The following is a 20,310-nucleotide window of genomic DNA, read 5'->3' as shown; positions in this document are numbered from 1 at the left end:
TGTAAAATCTCCATATCAAGAGCAGAGTTAACAACGATTCACTCAAATATGTTTCTCAGTGCTTCACATAATATACGAAGCATAATAAAGCCGAAAGGACTAGTGCTAATAAGAATACATGGAAGGGGACTCTCCTCCAATAAGAAGATCCAATAAATAGCCAGTCAACATTATTCATACAGCTAATGACTCAGTCAGGCTTCTAATAGAAATAACCAATCGAGCAACAGCATAGCATCCCATAGCCAATCAAAAAGCAGAACTTGGACTAAGAATACAATATATGCATATGCATATTTTCTATGCAGAGACACATAGAAAAAGTCTCAGCTACAGCAAGGAGAGATAAAGTAGATAACTAATAAGCCTTATTACTACAACTAGCACCCATACAGGGATGATCAAACTTAAAAAAATAACCATATAATATAAATATGTCAACCCACAAAATAACATACAATAAAGGTGTTATATTTAGGGAATGAAATACAATTCATCCCAATAAGAGCGGCATCATAAGTGACTCACTCCAAAACTGTATCAGTGAAATGTCTGCTCAAAAACTACAGTTACGTGTATACAGCAATGCCATATACTGAGAATAACCAATTAGTAATGTTATTACGTTAAGTTAAGGGATAACGATAGTAACCATAATAAGGCCGTATAAACAAGTCTAGACAATGCTGATAACGCTATACTAAAAAAATGCCTACAAGCATAAAGCAAGCAAGTACATAAGATAAAAGCCAAACTAAATACTCAAGGACAAAAAATTAAAACAATAAGTTAGTTTATACCATAGGAAATACAGGATATAAATCTAAATACAAAAATCAGCAGAAAAAGTGGAAGGTAGAACTAACTACAAATATAGAACAAAAACAGTGTACAATAAAAAATCTACAGCCCATATAATTAATGATTAAGCGGGCACACTTTCAGCGTAGGCCTTAATGATAGGTTTTCCCTTAAACCTTTTTGTTAAGGTTTCCCTTAAACCTTATTTTTGTTCTATGTTTGTTTTATTTTTGTGTCCTTGAGTATTTAGTGTGGTTTTTAGCATATGCACTTTCTTGCTTTATGCTTGCAGGTAGTCTTTTTTTTTGGTATAGCTTTATCAACATTGTCTATACTTGTTTATACGGCTTTATTTTGAGTATATGGCATTATTGTATAGACATAATTGTAGTTTTTGAGCAGAGGAGATTTCCCTGATACACTTTTGATCAGAGTGAGTCACTTATGATGCCGCTCTTATTGGGATGAATTGTATTTCACTTCCCTGAATATAACACTTTTATTATATGTTATTTTGTGAGTTGACATTAATGACGCCCCTGCACTGGTCCAGTAATCAAGGAGCCTCAATCCCCACCAATAACACCCAGTGAGAGATGTGCAAATTGGGAGGATGACAAGTACACACACAGTAAAGTACAATTTCCCTTAAGAGCACACAGAGATCACAGTCCGTCTGGGGCTGGTTTCTCCCTCTTTCTCCAGATCCACAATAAGACTCCCCACTGGTACAGCTATAGGGTTAAGATCTCAGCCAAGTGGTCAGACCAAAACCTCCAGGGACCATCTCTGTCCAACCAGTGCTTTGTGTCCCTGCCCAGGTAACTGGCACACACACACACACACACACACACACACACACACACACACACACACACGCACACACACGCACACGCACACACACACACACACACACACACACACACACACACACACACACACACACACACACACTTTAAGATTTGATTTATATACCAACACACGGACACTCCTGGGGAAGGCTGGCATAGGTTTACTAGCTATGCCCCCTACTGCCCAGACTAAAAAGTAGTTATCACTGCCACCAACCAGCTCTTTATCAGCTGCTATAAGGCCCTTCCCAAAGGGTGACCAATTCTGTTGTGCAATGTTACTACTATCCAGATGGTAAGTGTGACCAAATTTTTAAGGCTATTTAAAAGTGGCCTGTACAGTGTCACAAATACATATGCAAGTACTCTCAGAGCTTAAATATCTCTAAACAAACCTGCCACAATTAAAAGGTTTAAATATATTTAATAATAAATAATAAAAGCACAAGACAATACTCAAGATCTCAACGCAGTGACAACAGAGTTCAGAATCACAGGAAATATTTTAAAACAACATTGCAGGACAGTCTCACATAAATACAGAAAACATATAAACTAATTTTACTAAGTTCCTTTTTATCTCTAAGAGAAATCACTGTAATCTAAGTATTACTTACAGAGCCAGACAAGTGCTGATGAGATAATGTTGTCAGATCCAAAGGCAAATACAAAATGGACAGACTCACTCTCTGAGATAGTTCTTAAATTACTATCAAACATTTCTAGTGGGTTATTTCAGATTACTTCATCTTGTCACCTCTGTCTTTAGTTCCCAGGCTAACAGGAACTTAAAATTTAACACCAGTGTGTCAAAAATACTTATCTCTCAGAAGTTTGCCTAGAACTGGAAGTCATAAAACTGTTAAAACACTCTTACCTTTGAAACATGTAATTATTTCTGTCTCCAGACAATGGAAAAAAATTCTAGCTGCAGACATTCTGTCTCCTAGCTGAGATAAACACCATTGTAAACAATTCAACTTATTTCCTTAGAGTTTTGCTCTTTTCCAGTAGGGTGCAGTGTGGTTATTGAAGCTCAACACATAACATACAGTTTACTTACATTTGTAAGACAAGCCTATGGATCATATTAATATTTACAAATGGCATAAGATTATTTACAAAATTCTAGCTAGCTGGGCTGGTAGCCTCACAGTTTTCCTCCCCATGAAAACTCAAGCCAATTTTTCAAGTGACCCTTGGGAAACGTTGCTTAAGAGGGTTGAACCTATCTGATAATACCTTACCCCATTCCCTGTCTTGAGAGCCCATCTGCGTTGGCATTGCTAACTCCACTGCGGTGCTGCACTGTCATAGCATATGCTTGCAATCCTAGGCTCCACCTTAGCAACTTGGCATTTTGCTGACTGGCTTGGTGTAACCATGTTAGGGGGTTGTGATCTGTCACTACCGTGAATTTCCTTCCATACAGATAAGGCTGAAGTTTCTGCAGTGTCCACACTATAGCTGGACATTCCTTTTCTACAGCTGCATAGCATTCCTCCCTGGGTTGGAGCCTATGACTAAGATAAACCACTGGGTGCTCTTCTCCCTCTGAAGAAATCTGGCTAAGTACAGCCCCCACTCCATGGTTTGAAGCATCCACCTGCACAACAGATTATTTGCTGTAATCTGGACTGGCTAACATAGGGGGTCCTCCCAAAGCTTCTTTAAGCTTCTGGAATGCCTGATCATATGCTGGGATCCACACTACCTTATCTGGCCTGTTTTTCCTTGTCAGGTCTGTGCGGGGAATAGCTATGGTACTATAATTGGAGACAAATTTTCTGTAGTACCCTGCTGTCCCTAAAAATGCCCTCATCCACTTTTTGGTAACAGGTGAAAGCCATGACTGAATGGCTTCTACTTTGGCAGGTTCTGGGCTGATCTTACTACTCCCCATTCTATATCCCAGGTAGGAGAATTCTGCCAAACCCACCTGACATTTGCTAGGCTTAATGATCAACCCTGCCCTCTGTAGTCTGCCCAACACATTCCAGACATGCTGAAGGTGGTCTTGCCAAGAATGGCTGTAGATGACAGTATCATCTAGGTAAGCAAGGGCAAACTCTCCTGCTCCTACTAGGATATGATCTACCAGCCTCTGTAAATTGGTTGGGGCATTTTTCATCCCAAAGGGCATCTTTGTGAACTCATACAAGCCAAAAGGAGTCACAAAGGCTGAACTCTCTCTAGCACTGGGAGTCAAGGGCACCTCACAGTAACCCTTGAAAAGATCAGTGGTGGTAAGATACTTAGCCCAACCCCAGCTACTGTAGGGCTTCATCTGTCCTAGGCATGGGGTAAGCATCTGACTCTGTGTGACTATTTAATTTCCTATAATCCACACAGAACCTGGTTCTGCCATCCTTCTTCAGTACCAGCGCCACTGGGGAGGTCCAGGGACTGCTGGACTCCTGAATTGCCCCTAGTTCCAACATTTCCTGTATCTCCTCCCTCAGAGTTTGTTTGACTCTCTCAGGCACCCTGTAAGGGGATTGCCTAATAGGCCTTTGGGGTCCTTTATCAACATTTTGTTGCACCAGGTGGGTGCTTGGATTTCTTGAAGCTGGGTAGGAAATAGCTGCTGGGACATTGCTACCTCTTCCACTGAGGTGTCAGTCTGAGCATCACTGAGGAGATCAGTCACCAGATCCCCCTCAGACTCCTCCTGCAATCTACTGCAAATACTCAGCACAAGGGCCTCCCTATCATGGTAATGTTTCATCATGTTAACATGGTGCAATGTAGTTAACATCACTGACATTTCTTACCACCTTGTAGGGACCCTACCAAGTTACAGCTTGTTGTGTCTGACAGGAATGAGAACCATCACCTACTGCTCTACTCATTCTCTCTAGCTGGGAACCATCACCTGCTGCTCTACTTCATTCTCTCTAGCTGGGAACCATCACCTCCTGCTCTACTTCATTCTCTCTAGCTTGAGCATTCCTGTCATACAAGACCTTTTTCTGCTGTTGGGCTTCTGCCAGGTTCTCCTGGGCCAAGCCCATGAGGTCCCTGTGCCTTTTCCTGAGGTTTAGGACATATGTCACAACAGACTCTTTGTGGGATTCACACTCACCCTCCCACTCATCTCAAATTAAATCTGGAGGTCCCCCTCACCCTGTGCCCATACAACAACTCTAAAAGGGTGAAAAACCTGTGGATACCTGGGGCACCTCTCTGTAAGTAAACAACAGATGGGTCAAATATTTGTCACAATCACTCTTAAACTGGTCTGCAAATGCCTGTAGCATGGACTTGAGTGTAGAGTTTAACCTCTCAACAAGACCATTAGTTTGGGGATGGTAGGGGCTGGCCTTTAGCTGCTTCATCCCACAGTACTTCCACAGACAAGCCAGCAGGTCTGACATGAAATTGGCACCTCTGTCAGTCAGTATTTCGTTTGGGAAACCTACCCTGCTGAAAATCTCTAACAAAGTATTTGCCACCTTTTCTGTCTCAATGGCGGACAGAGCCACTGCCTAAGGTATCTGGTAATATAATCTACTACCACTAGGATATACTTTTTCCCTGTGGAACTTGGGTACTCAGAGGCCCTACAATATCCATAGCTACCTTCTGAAATGACTCCTCAGTCACAGAAAAATGCATCAAAGGAGCTTTCACCTTGTCTCCTACCTTACATACCTTTTGTCACTGCTCACAGGTCCTGCAGTACCCTGTTACATCTCTGGAAATCCCAGGCCAATAAATGTTTTGCATAGTATGTTTCTTTGTACTTTTTATGCCCATATGGCCTACAAAGATAATATCATGGGCTATGACTAGAAGTGCCAGACTGTAGGCTCTAGGCACTACCAACTGCTGCATCCTCTCACCTTCTAGCCCTCCCTCAGGCGTCCACCCTCTATACAGTAACACTTTGTCCCAGTATACAGATTCTCCCTTCCCTTGAGAATCAGGTGCCTCACTAGCTACCTCCCTCAGGCCTTGTAATGTAGAGTCTGAGAGCTGAGCCTGTCTCAACTCTCTCTTTGTAACCTTTCCCAGCTCCCCTTCTGCAGGAAGTCTGGTATTCACTGACAGTGGTGCCTCACTGTCAGCCTGGGTACTACTACTCACCTCTTACCCATAAGCAGCTGTGGCTCACCTTTCATCTCACTGCTACAGGGTAAATCCCTCCATGAAGTAACCACCTCACCAGTCCTGGCTGCAAGTGTGTGGTCTGCCTGTGTCTCACCCAGGCTACCAGACCCACTTGCTCATCTCCAAGCCTGACTGAATGTAACTGCATGAACACATGGTACTGCATTAGCAAAATATTCCCTATCAGGACATCTGCAGGGTGGTACTTTGGTACCCTTGTTGTGTCAAGACAACCTACTGTTGGCATTTTGTCATTTCCACTTACTGGCTCTCTCACCTTTTGTTCCCCACCTTGCCTATGTGGACATCTATATGCTACATGGCCCCACTGGTTGCATTTAAAACATTTAACCCTTGGTCCTGGACATGTACCTGGACTAGTGGCTTCCCCTGCTACTGGCATACTCTGTTGGGGTGGTTTAGGCTGCCCACCATGGGTTCCCTTTTACCCATGAGCAGCACTGGGTGTCCCTTTCCTGTGCAGGGATGCCCTGCTTGCTACGTATAGGTCTCCCTTCTTCCCCAACTCATCTACAGTACGTCATTGTCTATCAGCTAACCAGATTATCATGTCCTCAGGCAGAGTGCTAAGGGCTTGTTCCCTCACCAAAAGGTCTGTCAGCCATTCAAAAGTGGTGATCTGACATCCACTCACCCATGTATGAAAAGAAGTGCTCAGTTCAGCAACATATTCACACACACTTTCATCTGCTTTGCATCTATGCTCACAAAACTTTTTCCTATAAGCTTTAGTTGTTAACTTAAAAATTCTTTACAACATTGTAATTTAAGCAGTCATTATCAGACAGTTTGGAAAGAACAGTTACAGTTTTACCATGGAGTAAGAGAGTCAGGAACCACACCCAGACCCCCTGGTCAGCATCATACTGTTTGCAGACCCCCTCAAATATATGAATGAAACTATCAAAATGACCCCCCCCCTGTAAATTGTGGAAGACATTTACTGACCTTCGTTGCTTCTGGGGTTCAGTTACTCCCTTCCCCATTACCACCATGATACTGGCGAAGAGTCAGCCTCTCCTTTTCATGTTGCCTCTGCCTGTCCTCCTCTGCTTCCAGGCATAGCAGTTTCTCATTGTCCTCAGTCTATCTGCTGCCTCTCTTTCCAAATTGAACTGTCCAGTCTCTGAGAGTTGTACATTTCCACAGCCAGTCTGATTGTCCTCCTGGTTGCTATTCTCTGATGCAGCTGTGACTAAAGCAGCAATCATGTCTGCCGTAGTCAGGTTGGCATGTAGCATTTAGCCTGGCACATCTCAGACAACTGGCTGCTTGTCAACTTGCCATACTCCTCTGCTGACATGCTTGCCTGCTCTCCCTGACTAACTAAGCTAACAAACAAAATAAAACCATTGTGATATGAACTGTCAATGTTCACTGTGTGGCTGATTGAGAGTACAGACATCTTCAGTGACCACTGTACACAGGCTACAAGAATTCAATATCCACACCACTACAAGCCAATTAATATGTGATCTGGCTATCTCACCGCAGTCAACCAATTAATATGTGATGTAGCTATCCCACCACTGCCAAACAATTAATATGTGCATGTCCTTCACTGGTACTAGTGGTGAGGATTGAGGCTCCTTGATTACTGAGCCAGTGCAAGGGGAGTCACAGACATATTTATATTATATGGTTATTTTTTAAGTTTGGTCATTATATTTTTTTTATTTTTTGTCTGGCTGAATCTAAAATGTCTGTATTTTTAGTGTAGTTTTTGATTGGCATTGGAAGTTCTTCTTTTAGTTGACTGGTTATAGTTAAAAGCAGGCTTATAAGGGCACTAGTTGTAGTAATAAGGCTGATTGGTTATCTACTTTACCTCTCCTTGTTGGATCTGAGCCTTTTTCTATGCGTCTCTGCATAGAAAATATGCGTACGCATATGTTATATTCTTAGTCCAAGTCCTGTTTTTTGATTGGCCATGGGATGTTATGCTGTTACTCAATTGGTTATTGCTATTAGAAGCCCTATTGGGGCATTAGCTGTATGAATAATGTTCATTGGTTATTTATTGGATCTCTTCTTATTGGAGGAGAGTCCCCTTCCATGTATTCTTATTGGCACTAGTCCTTTCAGCTTTATTATGCTTTGTATATAATGTGAAGCATTGAGAAACATATTTGAGTGAATCGTTGTTAACTCTGCTTTTGATATGGAGATTTAAGATTCTTTACATTGTAATATGTTGCCATCTAAATATCTACTACTTTTATTTTAGATCACTAGTAAGCCTTAGTTCATATTAATTAATATGTATTTTTTGAGTGACATATTCTAAATTGCTTTGTTGAGATTATGTACATTCTGTTCAGCCAGCTCTTTATAGATGATTGGCTCTGTCATGTTTTATTATCTCTTGATAGGCTGATTTTACATTAAACCCTATTGGTTGAGGTTTCTATAGACATATAAGTGATTGGTGGATCACTAATTCGTCCTTTATTGGAGTGAACTTTTTATTATATGTCCCTATTGGTACAAGTCTGTTTGTTTATATTAAGACCCAATCCCGTTTTCTATATGAGTTTATGTACGGCTTTTGATTATCTAATGCACTTTATAGTTTATTGGTTTTGCTATTTTTTTTACTATTCCCTGATAGGCTAGTTCTATATCAAGTCCTATTGAATGAGTTAGTTATAGGAACTTAATTGTTTGGTGAATCATTAACTCAATCTTTATTGGATCATTTTTTGAATATGCATTCTGATTGGAGCAAGTCTCTCTCATTTTTTTATTTGTTGTTTTTTATTTACAAATTTATATACAGTCTTTGCATATTTTATTTACTTGTTAGGATGGTTGTTATTGAAAGATTTTTTATTTTTCTAAACAAATTTTTAGTCCCCTGTCATTTTTAACCTGCTACTATTGAGAAATGTTTGTTGCTATTTTCTTGTTGATTATTTTTTTGTTTGTATGTATTTATGATTTTTTTGTATGTACATATTTATTATTCTGCTTTTGATTGGCTTACATTCTACACTTATTTTATTAATTGATTGCCTTACATGTGACCCTTTATTGTACTCTGATTGGCTGCTCTTTGTTTTAAGTATGTGTTGAGTAATTTTCTTGTGGTCTGAAGAAGCGGTTTGCATATGCCATGAAAGCGCTTTCCAATTTAATAAAGATTTAGGCTCTACAGTCATGGTAGCCTGGAGTTCATTGCCTTCATATAAAGTTTTACTGCTCTGACTCCATGCTTTTAACCGGCAGTTGAAATTTGTTTTTGGACAAGGTCAGTAAGTTCCTTTTTAAATGGGAGTACAACTTTTTACATGGACTATAACAGTTGAGAGTAATCCACTATGAAAAATAGGTGTATTCCAGAGATCTCTCTTTTGCATGCGAATGTTAGGAACAAGCCGGTCCCTGATTTTAGCACAATTAGGATATGTCTGGGAGCAGCTATATCTTTCTTAAGTGGTCCAACTCTATGAATCCTCTCAATTGTTTGGTTTAAGAAATGTGATATCTGCATAGCAGCAGTGAACAGGTGCACAAAGAAGGGTCTCAAATCCTTAAATAGATATAGATTCTGGGATCCCTTTTACTCGCACATTGACATGGCGAGATGTATTCACAGGATTATCCTTTTTTTCCTGTTCAGTGAAGCTATCCTTCATAGCAGTCAAATCTCTAATCCAGGAAGCAGCAGTTTTTTGTAATACTACTGTGATCTACTTCATCTCCCTGAAGTCTGTTTCCAGGTGACCCTGCCTAAATACCTGCTGGCCTTGCAGTTGCCCACCCCTACTCTAAATCTGATTTTGGACACTCCTCCCAGTCTAGTGTCATTAGCCCATTCTGCCTAATACAGAGAGAACATCTGAGGCCAACCCATTTAGTTTCTTTCCTTCTGTTCATCCTTTCTCCCTTTAAAAAAAAAAAAATTGCCTGAATCTTCTTGTGTACTGACTGTGCTTCTCAAACATTTTGGAAATACAGAGTATGTTTAGTTGCTACAACTCAAGTGTTCTAGGTTGCATTGCATTTGAGTTGTTTTAGTGTGTTTTAGCTGCTTTTCTGTATATAGAGACTTTTCTGGGGTGGGATGTTGACATAATGTTTAAGGTGTTTACCTTACAAACACAAGGTGCAGTGTTTGATTCTCACATGGAGTAATTGGCTAGATTAAAAATGACCCACAAGTGCAGTTAGCCTAGTACTAATCTATGAATCTATGTATATGTAGACTAGCTACTTATTCTACTGTATTACTGCCTCTTAAATCGTTTTTCAGTTGTGCACTTGCTTTGCTTCATTTAAAAAGTTTTAGATTGCTAATTTTGTAGAGTTTTAATTGCATTTACTGTTTAGGGATACACACTCAAGTGTGTTAGCCTTTTCTGTGTTTATTTACTGTATTATTGCATTGTTTAGCCTGTTTTAACCAACCCCCTCAAAAAAAAAATACTATCTTGTTTGCTCGTTTCCCACATTTCCTAGCTAATATAGTCCAGATCCCAGGCTTTACTGGTTTCAGGACTTTATTTTCTGTGTTCAGAGCTATCCAGATCTTGCTGTGGTAGAGGGAAGTCCTACTGCTTACCAGTGGGAGTGGTGAGCATTGTACTGCCTATCTAACACTAGAGGAGTGGTTTTCCAGCTCTAAAATTGTAATTTTATTAGCCATTTTGTGCTGATTTCTATCCTTTTCAACTTTCTGGCTTAAAAAACTTGTGTGTTTCTGCATTTTTCACATTGTGCAGCACCACAGGGCTACAGTTAAACTATTCCAGGTGCCAGAAAGTCTGCTCTTCAAATTTTCCGTTAGAACTAGCTGGTTTCTCAGTAGTAGTACTAAAATCTGAACCCCTGTGACTAGCACTTGCTCTAGAATGTGCTGGAAAGCACTAGGAAGCCCTAAACTAATACAAGCACTCAACTTTCCTTGTTAATAAGGAGAAATTAATCATAGGCACTAAACAGCCTATAATTGCAAAATACCTTGCAAAGGTAAGGGAAAACACCTCTTGTACTTTACAAAAAAAGCACGTCCAAAGGTCAGCTTCCGGTGATTTCTCCTGTCCACCTGGTGAATCTGGGCATACTGGGGCAATGCAGCAACTGCCTCATGTACACAGACAACCCTCTTTTCCTACAACCCAACACTACAACCTGCGAGAGATGCACTTACATAGCCAAACTGGAAGCAAAGCTCTCTCCAGCCAGGTTTGTGCTAGACAGTCAAGAGGAGAAGGTTAACACCTGCACTACACCTCAAGCAACACATAGCCCTTCAAAACCCACACCATCAACACCCACACATAGCAACACTAAACCCACATATGTGGAGGCCCTTAACATTAACCTGCCCAAGTAAAAAGGACCTCCGAAGCTGAAATGCAAGCAAACACCAGTGACAACCAAAGTGACACATAGCTCACAGCACCAGTGTGCCACCCAACAACAGCCCCTAAGGCAAGTCAATGTACCCAATACTTTAGTCATAGGTGACTCTATAGTCAGACACACTGATGTCCCACTCACCAGGCTGAACAAGGAGAAAATTACAGTCAGCTGCCTGTCGGGTGCCAGGATCCGCTACATAACATATGCACTCAAGTCACTCCACAGCAAGTACAAGTACGACTCTGTCATTGTCCATGTTGGAGTGAATGACTTGAGGCGTACCTTCCTGTACTACATGAAAAGAGACATGGAAGAGCTCTCGGATCATGTGGTCCAGACAGGTATGACTCTAGCCCTGAGTCAAAATGATTGACTTCAACAATTGGCTAAGCTTCTGGTGTCATTCAAAGGGGATCCAGTATCTGTCTGCCTGGGACGACATGATTGACAAACCACAATGCTTTGCCAGAGATGGTCTGCACCTGTCTCCCCTGGGATTCAGGTTACTGGCTAAAGCTCTTGCCACCCCTATAGTGCCTTTTTAGGCAAGGTCCAAAGGGCAAAACCACCACCATAACAGATACAAGCATGCAAAATCTAAAGATAATGCTACTCAATGCTAGAAGTCTAAACCTCAAAATGCACTCTGTCGAGGCACTCCTAAAAATGGAGAACATCAATATCTGTGCAGTAACTGAGACCTGGTTCAAGGCTCCAGAGAGCACCACTGCAATACCAGGCTACAACTCTTACCACACTTTACGACCACCAAACCAAGACCGAAACACTAAAGGTGAAGGAGTGTCCATATTCATCAAGGATATTCACACCTCCAGGCTAGTTGCCCAACACAATGCATCTGAAATTCTCCAGGTGTAACTAACACTAGGTAAGACTGCAATCCAAATTGTAGCTTGCTACAGATCCCCCACCATGCCCCAAGATTCTCACTACATCTTTCTAACCTTACTGGAAAATATTAAGATACAACCAAACACCCTAATGCTGGGTGATTTCAACTACCCTGCCATTAACTGGGAAAACTACTCGGGTACCAACACCTTTTCCCAACGGTTCTTGGAATTCATAAATTCCAATGCCCTGGATCAACTAATCCATTGTCCCACCAGGGGCTCCAATATCCTAAACCTGGTCATTACCAACATGAGAGATAGATGCTCCACACCAGTGGTCACCCCCTCATTGGTCAGGTCTGACCATAAGCTAATCAGCCTTGACATCCACATCCCACCCCCACCCCCAGTAAGGAATCCTCCGTAAAAAAACTTCTCAAAATCCAACTTCATGCTACTCAAGTCAGAAGTGACAAACTTCTTGACACCCATGCAGATGGGAGCTAAAGTTCGACTGCTGAATCCTACAACAAGGCACTATACGAGCACATCCACTCATGCATGAATCATGCCATCCCAAATAGAACCAAGATGCTCTCCTTCAAAAAAGGAAGCCAGTCTGGTGGTCCCCTGCCATAAACAAACTATACGACAGAAAGAAGAAACTGTTGCAGAAAAGAGGAAATTCCCAGGATGCAAAAAACTCCCTTACCAGCTTCAGTAAGAAGCTGAGATCCCTCATAAAATCCTCCAAAGCTAGTTACGAAAATAAAATTGCCAAAGATTCCAAAGACAACCACAAGGTATTCTATAGTTATGTCAAGAATCTAAATGGCAATGCTCAGATCTGCTCTGAGCTACAACAGAATGGCATTAAATATACTGATCCCAAGGATATTGCCAATATCCTGGCAGATCGATTTAGTGCCAACTTCACTCCTTCTCACACCCTAAAGGGCTCATCTCAGTACCAAAAAATTGCCAAATTCCGGTAATCACGGCCACACAGGTAGAAACCACACTCTCCAAAGCTAAGAATACAGCATCCGTGGGACCAGATGACATCCCGGGCTGTGTACTACATGAACTACTAAATGAACTGGCACCTCACCTAAGTATCATGTTTAATCATAGCCTCACCTCAGGCTTTGTGCCCACTGAGGGCACACAGCTACAGTTATCCCACTCCACAACTACTGCCCCATCAGTCTGATGAGCCTGATCTGCAGGGGCATGGAACACATTATCATGGAACTTATAAACAAAGGCATTGGCAACCTTCAAACACTGGGCACCACCCAGTTTGGGTTTGTGAAGGGCCGATCTTGTCTGCTGAACCTGATTGACTTCTTTGAATCAGTCTCCAGAGCTGTGGATGAGGGTAAGGCGGTCCACACAGCTTATCTGGACCTTGCCAAGGCCTTCAACACCACCCCCAGTCTGGAATCATAGATAAATTTACTAAGCTGGGCATAAATTCCTATGTCACTCGATGGGTTGCCAACTGGCTTACTGACAGAACCCAGACTGTAAAAGTTGCCGACTCCAAATCCAGCTCCAGACAAGTGACAAGTAGAGTACCTCAGGGTTCACTCCTGGGACCGCTCTTGTTTGGCATCTACTTCTCTGAAGTACAGGACAACACTAAGGGACTCTGGCTAACAAAATTTGCAGATGATCGCAAACTGGGAGCCATTACTGAATCCCCAAATGATGTGGATATTCTACAAAAAGGCCTTACAGAAACAGATGCTTCCTGCCAGAGCCATGGGCTCAAGCATAATGCCAAGAAATGTATAGTTATCCTCTTTGAGAAAAAACATGTAACCATGAATTACCACATAGGTGGCAGTACACTAAACACCAAAAGTGTGATAAGGGACTTAGGGACATAGGTGGACAGTGGTCTCACCTTCGATAACCGCATCGCCACAACAGTCAGGAAATCCTTCTATGTGGCACACCTCATCACTAAGGGCTTTGCATCCAGAAAAAGGAGGTCATTGTCCCACTGTACTCAACCCTCATTAGACCCATTATAGAATACAAAGCCCCATTTGGTATGTACCTCACAAGACATCTGCAACAGCTGGGAAGGCCACAGAAATACCTCACTAAAAGAATCACAGGCCTGAAGCAGATGCCCTATGCTGACCATCTAAAAAAACTCCAACTATACTCTGTGACATATCGTCTACTCAGAGGTGATCTCTGCTTAACATACAAGGCCATGTCAAACCCTGAGCTGTTGGACATGCTCCACTTAAAGAAATACCACTCCCTCAGAGCCACACGCTCCAGGGATCTAAGCCTTGTCATCACAATGAACAAAACATGCTGGAGGGATAGGTTCCCGACCCAGAGACTCCCCATACTCTGGAAAAGACTGCCCATACATGTCAAGCAGAGCACCTCCTTGGCCCTCTTCAAAAGGAACCTTGACGATTGGATGGGAGATAGGAAATTCACCCCGGGATCACGTCAGTTGCCCTGCTAGACAGGGGTCCAGGGAAGTAAATATTGTGGGAAGAAATATCCAGGGAATTGTTATGGCTAGGCTTGCATAGGCCCTAGGGCCGATAGCCTAGTACCAACCCATGAACCTATACTCATCCATAAGGCCTATGCTTACCCTTCAAGCACTGCTATCACTACTGTTTGTGCAGGCTGTCATAGTCACCCTACATCTTAAGGAGGCATAACTGTACATACTCATCCATAAGGCCCATGAGAATTCCTGAATGCAAAGCAGGGTGCATATATTTGCCTTCAACTTCCTTGCCTTTCGATGTGTCCACAGCACCAGAGATGTTAATAAATGTTATCACTGGTTTGTGCCCATCTCAGGTCCCAGAGGACCCATATTTATCTTTACTTTGGGGGTTGCCTAATTCAGGCAGCCTCTCTGTGGGAAATGTAAATGCCCATGGAGTTCTGCATCCATTGTTTATACAGCATGGGGATTCCCCTGAGGCTCCCCTAATCAAACCTTTTACCAATTAGGACAAAAACTTTTCTGGGAGCCCTGTTGGATACTGAATAATACAAGTACTTCTTACCATAGAAGAAGGACGTTTAATTAAGGGAGTCTCACTGGCTGACAGTAGTGCCAGAACTGGAGTTCCTAAGAGCTTCAGGCTATATCAGCTTCCATCTTTATTGTTTTCCTAGACAAGATACATATGAAGAATATCCACTGGTATTTTAAAAGCACATGGGAGCAACGCAAGCGTCCAGTGAGCTAAATGCTAACCTTATTCTCTTCATTTAAGGAATAATTCAATTGGTGAATCCTACAGGTACTAAGGAAGTAAGTACCTTTAGTCCCAGAGAGTACCCAAAACTTCACAACAGATACTGCCAACCTAGTGTAGAGAGCCTATCCAGGCACATGGAGTCTCTACATGGCCCTTTTCATAGGTTGTCCACAAAAAGCAAAAATACATAGGAACAGGTGAAAGGTGCGGTACAAGAAAACTGTGTAAACCTGAAGTAAAAAACAAGCACCAAACCAGCACAGCTGGGAAAGTAATAAAAGTGAGCGCTTTCTCGATAACACTATCGCTTTTTCAGACTAATAAATAAGTAGAAAGATATGAGTTTAAAAAGAAAGCAAAACCAATCAGCTATGCAAATCCGATGAATTAACTAAAAGGTACACACACACAAGCAATGCAACAATTGTTATAAATACAAGGGAAATAATACGAATAAAATCTAAGTTTAAAAACAACATTAATGTTTAAGTGGGAGTGCTTTCAAGAATGGTTTAAGGCTAGAAATGCCTTTTAAACCAGGCAGTTTCTCTGTATTCAAGAGCAAGATCCATTTATGTTCAGCCCTTTTTGTTTTATTAGATGTATCACCCCCCTCCCTCTAATACTAACATCCAAAACCTGGAGTACAAAGAACTTAAAAGTGTGTTCTGAGCCATGCAAACCAATGTGGTGCCAAGGCATTTGTGTCTTTCTGGTTCCTAATGTGCCTATAGGGTTCGATAATCCTGCCCTTCAGTGGTCTGTTAGTTTGCCTATGTAGAAGGCATGACAGACGTGGCAGCTTGCAAAATAAACAATATTTGGAGTTCTGCAGTCAGCATAAAAATCAAGTTTGATTTTAAAGTTAACGTGAGGATGTATGAAGGTTGATCCCATACGTATATACTTACAGGCTGAACATGATCTACAGGAAAAAGTCCCATGCCTGGTAGACGGAGGCCCTTTGATACAGAGTTGTGATTTATAGCACAAATATTTCTTCAAGGACTTATTGTTTTTAAATGCAAAATGTGGTGTGCTGTCTATAGTCCCTTTCAATTCATCTATTGTATGTAGGATATTCCAATTCTGTTTAATGACCTCACAATATTTATTGATGTCACTAAAGTAAGGAAGAGATACTCTGAAAGTATCTTTCACAGCTATAGTTGCTTGTGGAGCATCAGGTGGGGTATGGTTGCCGAAATAGGCTCTACATTTCCCTTCCCTTCCTTCCCACGCAGCATTAATTTGAGAATCAATCTCTGCCTTTTTGTAGCTTCTATTTAAAAAGTCACGCTTGAGAGAGTCAAGTGCTAAACCCAACTGAATGTTATTGAGCAATCTCATTACTCTATAACTCTGCCCTTTTAAAATATTCTGGGTGACATGCTTGGGATGAATGCTATTTTTGTGCAGGAAGTTATTCTTCCTAGTGGGTTTTTTGTAGACACTAGTGTACACACTATTAAGGTCTCCTTTGTTGATCTTGACATCTAAGAACTCCACTTCTATAGCAGAATGTTTACAGATAAATCTTAAGAAACAAGTAGTGCCATGCAAGTAGCTGATAAATTCATTCAACAGTTCTGACGAGCCAAGCCAAAGCAAAAACATATCATCCACAAAACGTACATACCAGGCTGTGTTCTCTTCATAAGCTTTGTTATTTAACAGACAGGATTTCTCCCATTGCACTAATGCAAGGTTGGCGTAGCTGTTGGCACAGGCTGTGCCCATCGCCATGCCTACCTCCTGTAGGAAGAACTCATTCGCAAAAACGAAAACATTATTCTCAGGTACAGGCTCAAGTAATGTGCAGAGCAAATTCACTTTCTCATTCGTAAAACATCTCCTGTCATTCAAAAAAGCTCTGACATTCTCTACTCCCCAGTCGTTGGGAATCACTATAAATAGTGATTCTATGTCGAGTGGATCAAACAAATAACCTTTGGACATAAAAGACTTAGTGTCTTTTAGGACTGTGTCACATTCATCTAGAAGTGGGTGTAAGTGTTTTCAACAAAATGGCTCTTCAACACAGTGGCTCTGTGCTCCAACCCTTTCTGGCAAGGGTTGGAGCACAGTGGCTCTGTGCTCCAACCCTTGCCAGAAACAATAGGTCTCATGGGTGGGCACTCCAAGTTCTTATGTATTTTAAGAAGCCCATATATTGTAGGAATGAGGGGGGTGTTCAATATTAAAATAATTAAACTCTCAGAAATGAAACCTGTCATGAGTAAGTCAAACAACATAAAAGAAATGTTTTCCATAATTCCTGTGACAGTAATTCTTGAAACATTTAAATAAGTCATGTCATCATATAGTAACTTTCGCATTTGTGTTAGATACAAATTTCTGTCAAGTACCACAATGCTGCCACCTTTATCTGCCGGCCTAACCTCTGTTGAGTGCATGTTCTTTAACTCAAATAGACCAAAAAACTTAACATCCACTTCTAGATGAATGTGACACAGTCCTAAAACACACTAAGTCCTTTTTATCTAAACTGTTTGATAAAGTATCTACATTGTCTAAAGATTATTTGTTTGTTATGCTTGACATATAATCACTATTTACAGTGATTCCCAATGACTGGGGAGTAGAGAATGTCAGTGTTTTTTTGAATGAGAGGATCCGGGACTGAACCCTGTGGGACTCCACTTGTGACTGGTTGGCAATCTGACTTGGAGTCAGCTACTTTCATACTGTGGGTTTTATCTGTGAGCCAATTTGCAACCCACCTAGTGATATAGGGGTTGATGCCTAGCTTGGTAATTTTTTCTATAATTCCTGAGTGGGGAATGATATCAAAGGCCTTGGTTAGATCAAGGTAGGCTGTATGAACCACCTTGCTTTCATCCACAGCTCTGGTGACTGACTCAAAGAAGTTGACCAGGTTGAGCAGGCATGATCTACCTTTCACAAAACTAAACTGTGTGGGATCTAGAGTTTGGAGATTCCTTATATCCTTGTTTATTGGGTCCATGATGATGCATTCCATAGCTTTGCATATCAGACTCATTAGGCTAATAGGGCGATAGTTCCCAGGGTCTGTAGTCTCTTCTCCTTTGTGGAGAGGGATGACTATAGCAGTGCGCCATTCGGTAAGGGCAAAGCCTGAGATGAGGCTGTGATTGAACAGGGCACACAGGTAAGGTGCCAGTTCACTCTGTAGTTCATGTAGAACACACCCAGAGATATTGTCAGGTCCCATAGAAGCTGTATTCTTGGCCTTGGACAGTGCTGTTTTAACCTGTGCAGCAGTAATTCTGTATGCCTGGCAATCTACTGGTATTGTGATTGGTCCTTTGGGGGAGAGAGAGGGGTAAAGTTGACACTGAATCTGTCGGCAAGTATATTGGCAATATCTGTTGGCTCGGTATAGGAAGTACCATTGTGCAGTAGATCAGAGCATATCTGGGTATTGCCATGGAGATTCTTTACATAACTTTTGAAAGCCTTATGGTTGTCTTTACTATCTGCTGCAATTCTGTTTTCATAGCTAGCTTTATAGGATTTGATGAGGGATCTCAACTTTTTGTTGAGGCTGATAAGGTAAGGAAGTTTTTCCAGTCTTGGGACTTCACTTTATTTCACATCAGTTTTCTCCTTCTGTTGTAAAGTTTGTTTATGGCAGGGGACCACCAGATTGGCTTCCTTTTTTTGGAGGAGAGCATCTTATTTCTTTTGGGTATGGTGAGCTCCATGCATTTGTGTACATGTTCATACAGTGCATTGATGTATGATTCAGCGGTCATGCAAATAATCTCCATTTGCATGGGTGCCGTGAAGTTACCACCTCTGATTTTAGGAGCCCAGAGTTAGCTTTGGAGAGTTTTTTTATGGTGGTTACCTTTGCAGGGGGGTGGGATGGATGTGAATTTCCAAGGTGATTAGTTTAGGGTCAGATCTAACCAGGGAAGAGTTGACTATTGGTGTAAAGCAACGATCGCCCATGTTAGTAATGACCAGGTCAAGGATGTTGCTACCCCTAGTGGGGGTAACAATGAGCTGATCCAGCGCATTGGAATTAATGAATTCCAGGAAACGGGCAAGTATATTGGTACATGAGTAGTTTTCCCAATTAATGGAGGGGTAGTTGAAGTCGCCCAGTACGAGAGTGTTAGGTTGGACCCAAATATTCTTCAGGGTGCTTAGGAACGTGGAGTGTAAGTCTTGGGACATGGTTGGGGGCCTATAGCAGGTTACAACCTGAATCGCTATCTTACCCAGTGTTAGCTGCACCTGAAGTATCTCTGATCCATTTTGTTGGGCTACCATTCTGGAGGTGTGTGCATCCTTTATGAATATGGAAATACCACTGCCTTTGGAGCTTCAGTCCAAGTTCTGAGTCCGAAAGGTGTGGAATGAGTTATAGCCTGGTAGCACAGGGGTGCTTTCTGCTGCTTTAAACCAGGTCTCTGTTACAGCACAAATGTTGATGTTCTCCATTTTAAGGAGTGCTTCGAGCAAGACTTCTAGCATTGAGCAGCATGATCCTCAGTTTGCATTTGTTTGTAGCTATTACGGTGGTAATTTGGTCTTTGGAACACCACCTAAAAAAGGCACTATAGGGGTGACAAGAGCCTTAGCCAATATCTGGAAGTCCAGGGTGACAGATGCAGGCCATCTCTGCCAAAGCATCGAGGTCTGTCAATCATGTCATCTCAGGCAGACAGATACTGAATCCCCTTAGAATTACTCCAGAAACTTAGTCAATTGTTGGAATCGGTCATTTTCTGCTTGTACTGTGGTATCATTCTGGGTGATGGCAAGATGCTGCTCAGGGCTAGGGTTATACCCGCCTGGACTACGTAATCCGAGAGCTCCTCCATGTATCTTTTCATGTAGTCCAGGGAGGTACGTCTCCGGTCATTAACACCCACATGTACAATGACAGAGTCATGTTTGTACCTGCTGTTGAGGGACCTGAGTGCATGCATTATGTGGCAGATCTTGGCACCTGACAGGCAGCTGACTTTTACTTTCTCCTTATTCAACCTAATGAGTGGGACATCAGTGTGCCTCACTATTGAGTCACCT

The 20,310-nt window shown here is 41.8% G+C and overlaps 1 protein-coding gene across 1 annotated transcript in view; it reads left to right on the top strand.

Annotated features, from left to right (window-relative positions):
• DNAJB13 (DnaJ heat shock protein family (Hsp40) member B13) overlaps window positions 1-20,310 on the top strand; it is a 696,140-nt gene that overhangs the window by 134,649 nt on the left and 541,181 nt on the right. The window lies entirely within an intron of this gene.

The sequence above is a fragment of the Protopterus annectens genome, chromosome 5.part1 (assembly GCF_019279795.1).
Source record: "Protopterus annectens isolate FY-2018-M chromosome 5.part1, PAN1.0, whole genome shotgun sequence".
Lineage (NCBI taxonomy): Eukaryota > Metazoa > Chordata > Ceratodontiformes > Protopteridae > Protopterus > Protopterus annectens.
The sequence above is the reverse complement of the archived record's forward strand: the minus strand, read 5'-3'. Positions and strand labels throughout refer to the sequence as shown.